The 14284-nt window shown below is 41.9% G+C and overlaps 1 non-coding gene across 1 annotated transcript; it reads left to right on the top strand.

Moving 5' to 3' along the window:
* Positions 1-13533: 13533 nt before the first annotated feature.
* Positions 13534-13616, top strand: trnal-caa (transfer RNA leucine (anticodon CAA)). Its single transcript has one exon. It is a non-coding gene; the product is annotated as a tRNA-Leu (tRNA).
* The last annotated feature ends 668 nt before the right edge of the window (positions 13617-14284 follow it).

Here is a 14284-nt window from a genome sequence, read left to right as displayed (position 1 = left end):
AAGGAGCTGAATGCCACATGCAACAAGCCCACACTTACAGATAATGACAAACAAACTCTATTGACTCTGCAGACAAAGTTGGATGATATGTATGCAAGAAAAGCCAAGGGTGCTTGTGTTAGATCTCGGGCGAGGTGGATAGAAGAGGGGGAAAGAAACTCAGCATATTTTTGTCGCCTTGAAAAAAACAGACAGCAAAGGAATGAAATACGATCTTTACTGATTGATAATAACCTATGCAAGGATCAAAGGGTTATTTCTAAAGAGATTCTAACCTTCTATAGCCAACTGTATACTTCCAAGTTCTCAGAGAACGAGACACTCACTTTCTTTGAAGGTATTAAACACCACATTCCACAAATTACAGAAGTATTCAGGGACACTTGTGATGGAGAGTTACAGATTCAAGCAATGGATGCAGTTATCAGTAAAATTAAAATTAACAAATCCCCGGGGGTTGATGGCTTAACTGCCAATTTCTACAAACATTTTTGGCCAGATGTGCACCATTTTCTTTTCCATACATTCCTTGAAATATTAAACAGCCACACACTTTCCCCATCCATGAAACAAGGTATTATAATACTAATTCCCAAACCATAGAAGACCTATTACACTTCTCACAACAGACTACAAGATTTTAACTTATGTTTTTGCAAACCGTCTTAAAACAGGTATTGAACAATGTGTTAGTGAGTCTCAGTCAGGCTTTATGAAGAATAGATCTATTCATAATAACATCAGGTTAATTCTGGACATTATAGATTACAGTGATATGATAGAAAATGAAGGTTTTATACTGTTTCTAGATTTTTTCAAAGCATTTGATACTTTAGAACATAACTTCCTCTTTCAGTCTCTTGAATACTTTGGTTTTGGGAATGGATAATGTAATTTTGTCAAGACATGTTACAAGGACATAAATAGTGTGGTTGCTCTACCCAGCGGAACAACCACACATTTTCCAATTCAAGTAGGGGTAAGACAAGGCTGTCTTATTAGCCCATACCTATTTATCTTGGCAGTAGAAATGTTGGCTATTCATATTAAAAATTACACAGAACTAACAGCACTCCGTGTGCTTGATACAGATATAAGTCATAAGTCAATTAGCGGATGACACAACAATTTTTCTGAAGGATAAACATCAAATCCCAGTGGCGATTAAAGGGATTGAAATGTTCTCCAAAGCCTCAGGTTTATGCCTTAAAGGAACAGTCCACTGTACTTCCATAATGAAATATGCTCTTATCTGAATTGAGACGAGCTGCTCCGTACCTCTCCAAGCTTTGCGCGACCTCCCAGTCAGTCAGATGCAGTCAGACACGCTGTCACTCCTGTTAGCAATGTAGCTAGGCTCAGTATGGCCAATGGTATTTTTTGGGGCTGTAGTTAGATGCGACCAAACTCTTCCATGTTTTTCCTGTTTACATAGGTTTATATGACCAGTGACATGAAACAAGTTCAGTTACACAAATTGAAACGTAGCGATTTTCTATGCTATGGAAAGTCCGCACTATAATGACAGGCGTACTAACACCTTTTGCGCGCTTCGGCAGCGCATTGATACGGAGCTCAGATATCAATGCACTGCCGAAGCGCATAGAAGGTGTTATAAACCTATGTAAACAGGAAAAACGCGGAAGAGTTTGGTCGCATCTAACTACAGCCCCAAAAAATACCATTGGCCATACTGAGCCTAGCTACATTGCTAACAGGAGTGACAGCGCATCTGACTGCGTCTGACTGACTGAGAGGTCACGCAAAGCTCGGAGAGGTACGGAGCAGCTCGTCTCAATTCAGTTAAGAGCATATTTCATTATGGAAGTACGGTGGACTGTTCCTTTAATATCACCAAATGTGAGCTCATGCCTATCAAACAATGTGAAGAGTTGGTCATTAATAGTATACCAGTTAAAAGGGAAATAAAATACTTGACAAACAGAGAAGAATCAAGCTTAATATAACAGACACCATTCAGAAAGGGAAAACGAGGCTGGATATATGGCAGCAAAGAGATTTGTCTGTTTTTGGCAGGGTGTACCTAACAAAAATGGAATTTTTATCTAGGTGCATCTATCCTTCACACTCCTTAGCCATCCCAAAAGATGAAATTAAAGCTGTTAATCAAGCTAATTTCAGCTTTATATGGAGGAATAAAACTCACTATTTACAGAAAGCATACATTGTCAAGGACTTTAAAGAGGGGGGGTTAAAAGTTATTGACTTTAACTGTTTAAATGGCATGATTAAACTTAACTGGATTAAGGAGTACTTGAAGAAGAGTGAAGCCTTTTGGTACTGTATACCCAGACTGATCTTTAGTAGAGTTGGTGGCTTGCCTTATCTCCTGTCATGTGACTTTGCCATTTCAAAATTACCAATCAAATTGTCAGACTTTCACCAGCAAGTTCTAATGTACTGGAAACTTATCTACAAGCACAATTTCACACCCCATTCTTCCTCTATTTTGAACAATAGATATGTTACATTGAGTCATAAATCCTTGTATATAAAAGAATGGAAAGAGAAGAATATTTGTTCCATATTGGATATTTTGGATGATGAAGGGAACATTTTTTCTTATAATACATTTTGTGTTAAGTATGGTTCCCCCCCGAAACAACAATTTCATAATGTCATTAAAGCTATCCCTGAAGGTTTGATTAAAACTATCAAAAACTATTTGAAATATGACAGTTTACAACCCAAGTTGCCTGATTTAATTGTGAAAGGTGTGCATCTACTAGATATTAAAAGTACAAACAAGTTTATAAGAGAACGCTTCCGAGAAGAGTTTCACCTGGTGAGACCAATAAGAAATACAACTTCTTTTACTGAAAGCCAGTTAGTCTCACTCAGAACTAAATATTTGAAGTTCCCAATTCCACCAAAAGCAAAAGAGGTGCATTTTAAAACCATTAATAACATATATCCATCAAAAGAATTGCTACACCACAGATTTAATATTGATTTAGAGCTATGTGTGTTCTGTAAGAAATAAATAGATGCAACTGTACACATTTTCAGTGATTGTTTGGGAACACAAAGTTTTTGGGTTGCTGTGAAGAACTGGTTGGCAATATCTGGACCTAGACTTACAGCTGAAGAAATTCTTTTTGGCACCACAAGGGGAAACTCAGAAGAGAATTACATGGTGAATGTTGTTATAATTTTAGGTAAATTCTTTATTCATAAAACCAGATATCTAAAAACGTTCCCTCACTTTATAGTATTTAAAACAGAATTTAATACATACTGGAATTCACTTAATAAAATGACAAGTAAGAAAGCAATTGTCCTTAAAAATATTATCTGCAATTTTATCTAACAGCCCTTGTACATGTAGAAATGAAATTACTGTCCTATTTTTTATTGTCTGTGGTAGTTGTGTTAGTACAAAGAGACTTGGCTATGTAGATGGCAGTGTTTTTTTTTCTTTCTTTGTTCTTTTCTTTCTCTTTTTCTTTCTTTCTTTGTTTTGTGTTTGTCTTGTTTGTTTTATGTTTTTTGACTACATGTGAGATGTAATGTTAAGTTCTTTAAAATACTCTTATATGAGCATGTAACATGTACTGTGTTATAATCTTAAGTGTACACATGCTTTGTATTGAGATTGAATTTCAATTAAAAAAAAACTTCTCCACGTACTCGATTGGAATACTAAATACTGGCCTCCAGTGGTGACACAAACAAGACAGTTTTGGTGACTGAGCGAGTCCGCCAAGTTCGGGTGAGAAAAACTGTTTTGAGTCCGTTGCGTGGCTGTTTTTTGTCTAACGTTATGGCAATAGTTTACTTCCTTGTTACACATTTTATAGTAGCTGTATAATTTTCATAATGATGTCATTTTAATCTGACAAAAGTGCGGGGGATGAAATTGTGTTTCAACAAAAGTGGGGGGGATGAAACGTACGCATCCCCCGCGGGTGATTCGCCCCTGATCACAGGTGTTCAGCTGAGGCTTGTGCACTGAAACTCCTCCATATTCCTTGAATAAGTTAATGATATAATGCAATGTAGAGGGTGAAATATCCAAATCCCTTCCTTTATTTCTTTGAGGAACATTTGTTTTTCAACATTTCAATAATTTTCTCACGCATTTGTTGACAAACTGGAAATCCTCGGCCCATCTTTGCTCCTCAAAGACTAGGCCTTTCCTGGATATCGATTTTGTACCAAATCATGAATACAATCACCCAGGGGCGCAGATAGGATTTTTGAACTGGGGGGGACTGAGCTGTCAGCAAATGATTCCATTTTGTGTATATGTGTGTGTGTATATATATATATATATATATATATATATATATATATATATATATATACATACACACACACACACTACTGTTCAAAAGTTTGGGGTCACTTTGAAATGTCCTTATTTTTGAAAGAAAAGCACTGTTCTTTTCAATGAAGATCACTTTAAACTAATCAGAAATCCACTCTATACATTGCTAATGTGGTAAATGACTATTCTAGCTGCAAATGTCTGGTTTTTGGTGCAATATCTCCATAGGTGTATAGAGGCCCATTTCCAGCAACTATCACTCCAGTGTTCTAATGGTACAATGTGTTTGCTCATTGCCTCAGAAGGCTAATGGATGATTAGAAAACCCTTGTACAATCATGTTAGCACAGCTGAAAACAGTTGAGCTCTTTAGAGAAGCTATAAAACTGACCTTCCTTTGAGCAGATTGAGTTTCTGGAGCATCACATTTGTGGGGTCGATTAAATGCTCAAAATGGCCAGAAAAATGTCTTGACTATATTTTCTATTCATTTTACAACTTATGGTGGTAAATAAAAGTGTGACTTTTCATGGAAAACACAAAATTGTCTGGGTGACCCCAAACTTTTGAACGGTAGTGTGTATACCGGTACATGTTATTTCACCTCCCTCACTGCCATCACCAGGAACTACCTGCAGGCCAGGGCAATGATAACATTTTAACATAGCCTATGGAAATCCAAAGTTTACACATTATCATCACGCACAGAAATTGCAAAACTAGTTTTAAAACCGCTAAATTCCAACTGTTAAACATAGCGAGAGGCTGGGCTACGTGTGTGTGTGTAAAGTGTAAACCAGTGCATCCTGACTTTCTAACTATGCCTGTGTGTTGCGTGAGCGGCAGTCAGTCAACAACTCTTCACAAAGTTTCCTTATGAAACAATAAGCTCGCTGAAATTATGGCAGGGAACGCCAGATTAAACATTAAAACTGCCTTCTGAGCACTGTATCTACAGGCTACCACCGAAAGAAGGAGGCTACCAGAAAGGCTTCTCTACTCCGTACGATTTTACTTTCACTCCGACATTACTTTGAACAGACTATCAAAAAATTGCAAGGTGATATGATAAAGTAAGGCACAGTGTACTTACAGTCATTGTTTTTTGTTGAAAAAACGATGCAATAGTTTTCTGCCTTTTGGCACCCTTCATCATGCCGTGTTGGGGTCCTGAACTAGGAGGAGCTGTCCCCAATATGCCTGTCAAACTTGTAACCATAGCAACCAAGCTCGAGCTCGCAACCTGTGCAGTCTGCGCAGTTGCAACTATGTCTGTACTGCTGTGCACCTCAATAAACCGAATGGTAATTAGTCTTTTGATTTTTCCGTGAGGTTTCCCTTATGCAAAGAAATAAGACAGCATAGACGTTTTTTCCTCCCTATAAGTGGGGGGGACCGAACGAGGTGAATTTAAATCTGGGTGGGATGAATCCCCCCCGTCCCCCCCTCTATCTGCGCCCGTGCAATCACCTGTTGGCATCATCTGTTTCAAATTACATCATTGTTTAATTGTTTTACCCCATCACTAGCCCTAAATTTCCCTGTCCCAACTTTTTTTTGGAATGTGTTGCAGACGTGAAATGCAGGAATTGATGTATATTAGTAAATGAAATGAAGTTGACCAGGCACATGCTCTCTCTCACAGCTTGTGGTTCCTTGGCTCTGTGGGTGGCTCCAGACCAGTTTGTCTAGCTGAAGGCTGAACACCACTGCTGCCTGAAACATCATGAAAATGAGGAAATAAGAAACTCCACAACTGTATAATTTTTGTGGCTTGTTTGAGATCTGACAATTATTTCTTCACCCACATCTAAAGATTTGCGATATAAGCTAGTATATCCTTATTATTATGGACAGAATATAGGCTATATATCTCATGGATATATAAATTAAATAATCAAACAGCTGGATTTCAGTTGTTGATGGCAAAATGCTGTTGACCGCAGCAGTGATTTCAATACTGCGTTTTTCTGACTTTCTATGATGCTACTTTTCTGGCTGCCATATATAAATAATCTGTTCAATTGGACATTTGAGCTTCTATTTGGAGGGTGGAGAAATGTTTCTTCTTGAACGTATCATGCCTATCCATGTTGGAAAGTCTTAGGCACAGGCTCTAAACCGAGAATATTTAGGGGTGTGATATTTAAATGGCGATGATTTACAGATGCTACATTTATCAATGACCGATCAGTCTTATGCCGTGATTTCCTCCGGGTGCTCCGGTTTCCCCCACAGTCCAAACACATGCAGGTTAGGTTAACTGGTGACTCTAAATTGACCGTAGGTGTGAATGGTTGTCTGTGTCTATGTGTCAGCCCTGTGATGACCTGGCGACTTGTCCAGGGTGTACCCTGCCTTTCGCCCGTAGTCAGCTGGGATAGGCTCCAGCTTGCCCGCGACCCTGTAGAACAGGATAAAGCGGCTAGAGATAATGAGATGAGTATTTGTTTTACTGGCAGCACTGTGACGCGTGCAGTTTTATATGTTCACCCCACATGGGTTCTTCAGTTTCTTCCCACCTCCAAAATAAACAAGACTGTAGGAAATTTGCTGGGATAAAATGTCCCTGTGTGTGAATGAGCATGTAAAATGGTCTGTACATGGTGCTCTGTCAAGTTATAGTTATGGTAGTTAAGTTATAGGGCCAGTGGTGCAACGGATAACGTGTCTGACTACGGATCAGAAGATTCTAGGTTTGACTCCTTGCTGGCTTGAAAACTTTAAAGGGTGGCATAGTGGTTAGCACTTTTGCCTTACAGCAAGAAGGTTCTGGGTTCGAGCTCAGTGGCTGGTGTGGGCCTTTCTGTATGGAGTTTATATGTTCTCCCTGTGTCTGCGTGGGTTTCCTCCGGGTGTTCCGGTTTCCCCCACAGTTCAAAGACATGCAGTTAGGTTAACATGGGGTGGCCTTGGGTTGAAGTGCCCTTGAGCAAGGTACCTAACCCCTGACTGCTCCCTGGGCGCTGTCGTGTGGCTGCCCACTGCTCTAGGTGTGTGTGCATGCGTTCACTGCTTCAGATGGGTTAAATGCAGAGGATAAATTTCGCTGTGCTTGAAGTGTGCATGTGACAAATAAAGGTTTCTTCTTCTAAGTTAGCATATAAATAAAAAATTGGTTTGAAAAATAAATATTTGCATATGAATTCTGCTCCAAAAATCACTAAACTTTTCCACCATTATTAGATCGCAGCGATTTACAGGTTAGCGGTGCTGCATGCATGACGTCATGTGCACCAATGCCTTTTTTGTGTCCACATGGACTCTATACTATTCTCTGCAGTGGTGTCCGTTCTTGAAATCAATTCTGTTGAAAGAGACAAAAAGGCTCTTCAAATTTGTCCCCAATCTTTGGTTGGCTGTTTGAGGATGATTTAGAACCTATAGCCATGGAGAAAGAGGAGGACAAATATACAAGCCAAGTTGCTCGTGAAGAAGAAGAGCAACAGGGGGGCAGCCAACATGGCGTCAGTGTAATATGTGATTTGTGGAGCTCCGCAACATGATAAACGAAACCTAATGTGCTGAATTGCTAAATATGCTTAAGGGCTGATTAGAATGAACCTAACTGATAAACTAAATAGCTACTACAAGGACCTCACTCAGAAACAATTTTTTAATCCTTGTTTTCTTTCATTTTATTCACGGTTATCCAACTAGTGCCTCAAGTTAACCATTCAGTGAACCTGCTAACTAAAGGAGAAGTGAACATATCACTATATGAACTAAACCGACAGGAGTTGGTAAGCATACTTGCTACTTTTTTCAGGTTATCCGTCAATATGGAAACAGAGGAAGGTAGCTGCGCTGTAATGCATTTCTATGCCAGAAAGTCTCTGAGTGAAAAGTTTGAACCAGATGCTTTACAAGACAAAATGGAACAGTGTTTGGTGCCACTACCAGAAACTCCGAAACCATGACCAGCCAAAAGGTCGAAGACATGTGCCAGTGACGAGGATTATAAAGAGGCTGTGCCCATCTCGCTTTTGCTAATAATAATGGAAAGAATTGAAAAGATGCAAGAAGAATCTCTCAAACGGCTGCAGTCACTTGAGGCAAAGGTTAAAGATAAGACAAATTCCATTAAAAGTGTCACTGACATCCCTGATTCTATGGGGAAACAGGTAGAAGATGTGACAAATCAAGTCATCGCCTTACAAAGTAAAGTCCACATCTTAGAAACAATGCAGTGACCTGGATGCCTATAAAAGAAGATGGAATCTATGAGTGTCTGGCATTCCGGAGCAAGCAGGTGAGAAAGTGAAGAATATCATTGTTGACATTTTCAAACACGTCTCCCAGGACATTGTGAACCAGCTGGCTTACTCAGTGGACACTGCTCACAGATTAGGTCCCTGCTCTGCAGAGGTGCGCTCCAGCCGTTGCATCATAGTTCAATTCCTGTCACGAGCACACAGGGACATTGGCAGTGGCATTTCCAAAACCCAAGGGCTGTCTTGAGATCACTGAAATATGCACAACTCACAGCAAACCCAAGGAAGTGTGCAATTTGGTGGGTGGAAGTACAGTATCTGGGCTTTCACTTGGGTCATGGGCAGGTGCGTCCCTAAATTGATAAGAATGCAGTGGTTGTGGCCTGCTCAAGACCAAAAAGGGGGTGAGGCAGTTCCTGGGGCTGGCTGGCTATTACAGGAGGTTTTTCTTAATTTTTTGGACTTTACCAGCCTGCTGACTGAGCTCACTAAAAAGGGAGGACTAGAGCTTATCTAGTGAACAGAGCAACTATGCAACGGAGGACGGATCAATGCAAACAGGCTTTTTCACAGATTGAAATATTGTTTCTCCAAGACCCTCGGTGTAAACATAAATACACAAACAAAACAAGCATTGATCTTAAAAAAAAGCATACACATACAATACCACACAAGCAGAAGTAGTGCAAATTATATTAGTGCAAATGGTAATAGTAACAGTGCAAAATGGCTAAGGATATGGGAGTATCTGCAATATGCAAATCATGATCCATTTACAGGATGAGTAGTGAGCAGATGTTGAGGTGAGGAAGTGTCATAAAGTGACAAGTGCTTTATTACTTGACAATACTACAGATGAATTGGAGTAACAGACTGAGTTATTTGGAGATAGGGGAGAGAGAGAGAATTCAGCATCCCAACAGCATGGTATATAAAGCTGCTCGCCAGTCTGGTGGAGCTAGCTTGGAGGCTCTGGTACCTTTTTCCAGAAGGCAGAGGACTGAAGAAGGTGTGTGAAGGGTTAGTAGGTCGATGTTTTGGTTGTACATGGCTGCCTGCATCACTGTCCCAGTCTGTAATGTCAAAACAGTTCTGAAGTGCAGAAGTAGCACCTCTGGCTGCACACGTATCTCTTTCAGAACTGATTTGGTTACTTTCACCCTTGGCCTGTATGCTGGCTTTAGCATAACTGTGATGTGGTCAGAGAGTCCGAGGTGGGGGACGGGGGCAGCCTTGTATGCTCCTTTGTTGTTAGTGAAAACAAGGTCCAGTGTATTATTTCCTCTTGTCGGGAAATCAACATGTTTGTGTAGCTTGGGTAAAACAGACTTTGGATTGGCAGAGTTAAAATCCCCAGCAAGACTAAGAAATCTATCTGGGCAGGCTGGCTCTTGCTCACTGATAGCTTGGTACAGTTCACTTAGTGCTGCCTCTCTGTTGATGTTATTAGTGCTGGGTGGAATGTATACAGTTACTAACAAAATAGCTGTAAATTCCATCAGCAGGTAAAAAGTTCAGCACTTCATGATCATAAACTCCACCAGAGCTGAACAGTGTTTAGAAACCACTATCATATCCCGACACTGAGCATTGCTTGGTCTTACCTCCCACTTCCCAGGCTCCGTCAGCTATGTGGCACATTAGCCAGTCTAGCTGTATGGCGGAGTCTGGGATGGTGTTATTTAGCCATGTTTCTGTGAAAATACAAACACATTTTCTTGTGTTGCACTGGGTGGCTCTCAGAAGGTGTGCATGGTCCATCTTATTGTCTATGGAACGAACATTGGCGAATATGATGGATGGTACTGCCAGTCTATTTGGATGAGCCGCTAGCCTAGCCCATGTCCCTCTGCACTTTCCCCTTTCCTGCTTCCTCTCACAATGCCTGCAGTGCCCCCTCTCCTGATAGGAAACAGTACTTGAAGTCAGTGATGTTGTGTTCTGGCAGAGTCGGCTGAGGCTCTAGAGTTTTTGTTCTTGTGCTGTTTGTCAAGCTGTGTTCACTTGTTCTGCCAATATTCACCAGAAACTGGTGACTGTACTTGTGTCTTAACGTATACAGACATGTAGACATTGATGAAGAAACATTTCAAAACACCATGTTATTGGGTTTGCGAGGGGCTGCTGCATCCATACATGCCGCCATCTTGAAACCATCTAATAACCATTAGATAAACCAACTTTTTTTTTTTGAGTGTGTTGCAGGCATCAAATTCTGAGTTTGTTTATATTTACAAAATACAATTAAGTTGGTCAGTAAAATTATTGAAAATCTCTTCTTTGTCCTTTTGTCAGTTAAATAAAGGTTCACGTGAATTAACACATCACAGATATTTGTTTTAATTGCTTTTTGGAAAATATCTAAACTTTTCTGGAAATGGGGTTAGTATTAGTCCATATGGAGATTATAACTAGGGGGCGGGTCACTCTGTGTAATCATCTGACAAGGCTGTTCCTGATTCGCTGAGTGAATCTACAGCGCTGGGCTCATTCAGTTTGCCCAAAGCCTCATTTTATATCATTGTTTATTTTTCTTTTCTTCTTCTTTATGATGGTGCTCTTGTACTTGGCTTCACAAAAGTCCAAAATAGTAATCTTTAAAACATGTGTTAACCAAAATAAGACAATGTAGAAGCCAAAAAATGAAATATTATACTGATTTTTTTTCTTTGAAAGACAGGAGGGCTTAGTCCTGCTAGCCCACAAGCTGCCGCTGGTGATTATACAGTTGAAGATTACTGGGGAAAAAAATCTCGTCTGTCTCTAAATCTTCAACTGTCCAGTTTCAGTGAGTCTATTGCCATTGTATCCTCAGATTCCGGTTCTTGGCTGACAGGACTGGAACTTGATGTGGTCTTCTGCTGTTGTAGCTCATCCAACTTAATGTTCGATGTGTTGTGCATTTTGAGATGGTTTTCTGCTCACCATGATTGTAAAATTTGGTTATTTGAATTGTCAGAGTGTAACACTTTGGCAGCTTGTGTAATTTCTAACAGCTGGAATACAGATATCACATTTCTGTATATTATATATATCAGATACTCACTGTGAATGTCTGAAATTCCTCGTGATGTTTGCTATTCAGTGGGGCATAGTGGTGTTTTCTCTGTTTCAGACTAGAAAACTGACATCAGGATGGATGCCTTAGGCCAAGTGGTCTAAGGTGCTGTTACAGCCTCCTCTGGAGGTGTGGGTTCAAATCCCACTTCTGATATTTGCTGCAGGGGGTTGTTGATGGGCCTTGTGGCCTGTGCTTGGCGTGAAAACGGAGGCTTTGGCTGGTGTGCCTTTGCAAAAGAAAAAAAGTGCTCAAAGCAATTTTTTGTCGCACTTGAATTTCAGTGCCTCCAGTAGTCGTGCCCGAGTGGCGAAGGCGACGGACTTGAAATCCGTTGGGGTTTCCTGGCCATGTTCGAATCCTGCTGGGGATGTGCGGTGTGAAATTTGGGGCCCTGTCGAGTGCTGCCCGTGTCGGTCCGACTGGCAGTGGATGGGTTTTGCCAGGGCCCCTGTGCTCACGGCCTGAAGCGGGACGGCAGTCTTCTTTTGACTGTAATGGAAATTTCTAATAAACACTTCAGAATGCTTAACAGTTGTCTTTTCAGTCATTTATTATAGTAGATCATATAAAAGATATATAAAATAGGAAAGGAAAGAGAAGAATAGAAGAAGACATCACTTCTGATGATGCAGAGAGTACGCGCACTCTGAGTTGTGTTTTAGGAATGTTATCTATTATACTCTGAAAGCATTCGCTCACTGCTTGTGTCTTCACGTGATTGGCTCAAGATTTTCTATGAAACTTTGTTAAAGTGTGCACCTGGCGTGCAGGCGGATGCGTAGTTATGAGAACTCAGGCACCCTGCTTATCACCACCGAGGTCAGGAAAGGTGGTTACATCATGAGAAGATGCAAGCTAGGATGAACTTCAAGCACCCTGCTCATTACCACCAAGGCCACAGAAAAGCGATTACAACATTGGAAAAAAACATTCAGTATATTAGGCCACTTGAGCTCAACACACAGAAACACAGAGAATAGAAATGTTCATCCATTAAAATTCCCTCACATGACCAACGAATATAGGCATTTGAGCAGTGACCCAAGTGCATTGCCAACTCACGTGGCCGGCTCAAGACCTGGGCGTGGTCAACGATGCGTCTCACTTTGGTGTCTGGCCGAGCGGACTAGGAGCAGCGTCCGGCTAGCGGTGTCCAGTGAAGAAGCGTTCTTCTATCTTGATCCTGAGGTCTGTTAAGTCCTGCTTACTAATGTTCAGGATGGTGTACTGATAGCACGCTGAAATCCAGTTTTGCATCTTAAGGTACTGAAACGGATGCCTTGAGGTTTCCCTACGCAATATAGCATGCTTACGAGTAAGTTTGAGATTCCGTTTGCCGTACGATGGGTGAAAACTGGTCATTGCAGTCCATTCAGGGGTTTCATTTTACAACCCTGGCTTTATTTAGCAGCGCTGCCCACAGATGGTTGTACGTTCAGTGAATCAACGAGGCTAGGCCATAGACTTGTTCACGTCCAACCTGAGGATTCTGCCTCCCTGAAGCGTATGCGTTTTGAAACGAAGTGCACCGAAGCGTCTCCTGATCATTCGTCCACGCTGTCCCGAGGCCCCGTGTGCAGTCGTGGCCACCTGCTTAAAGCGATGTCCTCGACGTCCGCTCGACGTCTCCCACGCTGCTTTGAGTGTGCTGCCGACGCCATCTGAAATCGGGTTTGTTGAAAGGCGGCCGGAGCCTTGTTCTGTGGCGGCTTTTACCCGAGCTTGTCTGGCAAAAGACGGAGCGGGTCCAAGTCCAGGAACCTGCCCGAAACGGAAAGGGCTCCTCTCCCGGACAGGTCGAGTCAAAGCACGGCCGTAAAACGTTTGCCGGAAAGTCCGTGTTTTCTGCAAACTTGTAAAAGCACTGCCCAGAGTATTGCAATAGTGAGCCAAGCGCATGGCCCACGTGTGAGAGCAGCATGAGACCTCAGCATGTTCCACGCCGGATTGCGCGCTAGGTGTGGCGAGTCAGGGTGGCTGAGCGGTCTAAGGCGCTGCGTTCAAGTTGCAGCCTCCTCTGGAGGTGTGGGTTCGAATCCCACTTCTGACATTTGCTGCAGTGGGTTGTTGATGGGCCTCGTGGCCCATGTGTGGCGTGAAAACGGAGGCTTTGGCTGGTGTGCCTTTGCAAAAGAAAAAAAAAGTTGCTCAAAGCAATTTTTTGTCGCACTTGAATTTCGGCGCCTCCAGTAGTCATGGCCGAGTGGTGAAGGTGACGGACTAAGGCGCGGTGTTCAAATTGCAGTTTCCTCTGGAGGCGTGAGTTCGAATCCCACTTCTGACATTTGCTGCAGCGGTCTGCTGATGGGCCCCGTGGTGTGTGCCAGAGCAGAAAGAAAGACTACCTGGCTGCACTTTGCCTGTCCCGCTCACGTTCGCTTGCCTGTAAAACAGAAATGCCTACCCCAAATTTTGAATTTCAGTATTCTTGAAAACATATTTCAGTATTTTGGAGTGACTTTCAGTCACATTAATTTATGCGCATTTCCATTATCTCATCTCATTATCTCTAGCCGCTTTATCCTTCTACAGGGTCGCAGGCAAGCTGGAGCCTATCCCAGCTGCCTACGGGCGAAAGGCGGGGTACACCCTGGCCAAGTCATCACAGGGCTGACACATAGACACAGACAACCATTCACACTCACATTCACACCTACGGTCAATTTAGAGTCACCAGTTAACCTAACCTGCATGTCTTTGGGGGAAACCGGAACACCC

This window comes from Neoarius graeffei, chromosome 1 (assembly GCF_027579695.1).
Source record: "Neoarius graeffei isolate fNeoGra1 chromosome 1, fNeoGra1.pri, whole genome shotgun sequence".
In the NCBI taxonomy this organism is placed as follows: Eukaryota; Metazoa; Chordata; class Actinopteri; order Siluriformes; family Ariidae; genus Neoarius; species Neoarius graeffei.
Note: the sequence above shows the minus strand (reverse complement) of the source record. Positions and strands in the feature narration are given on the sequence as shown.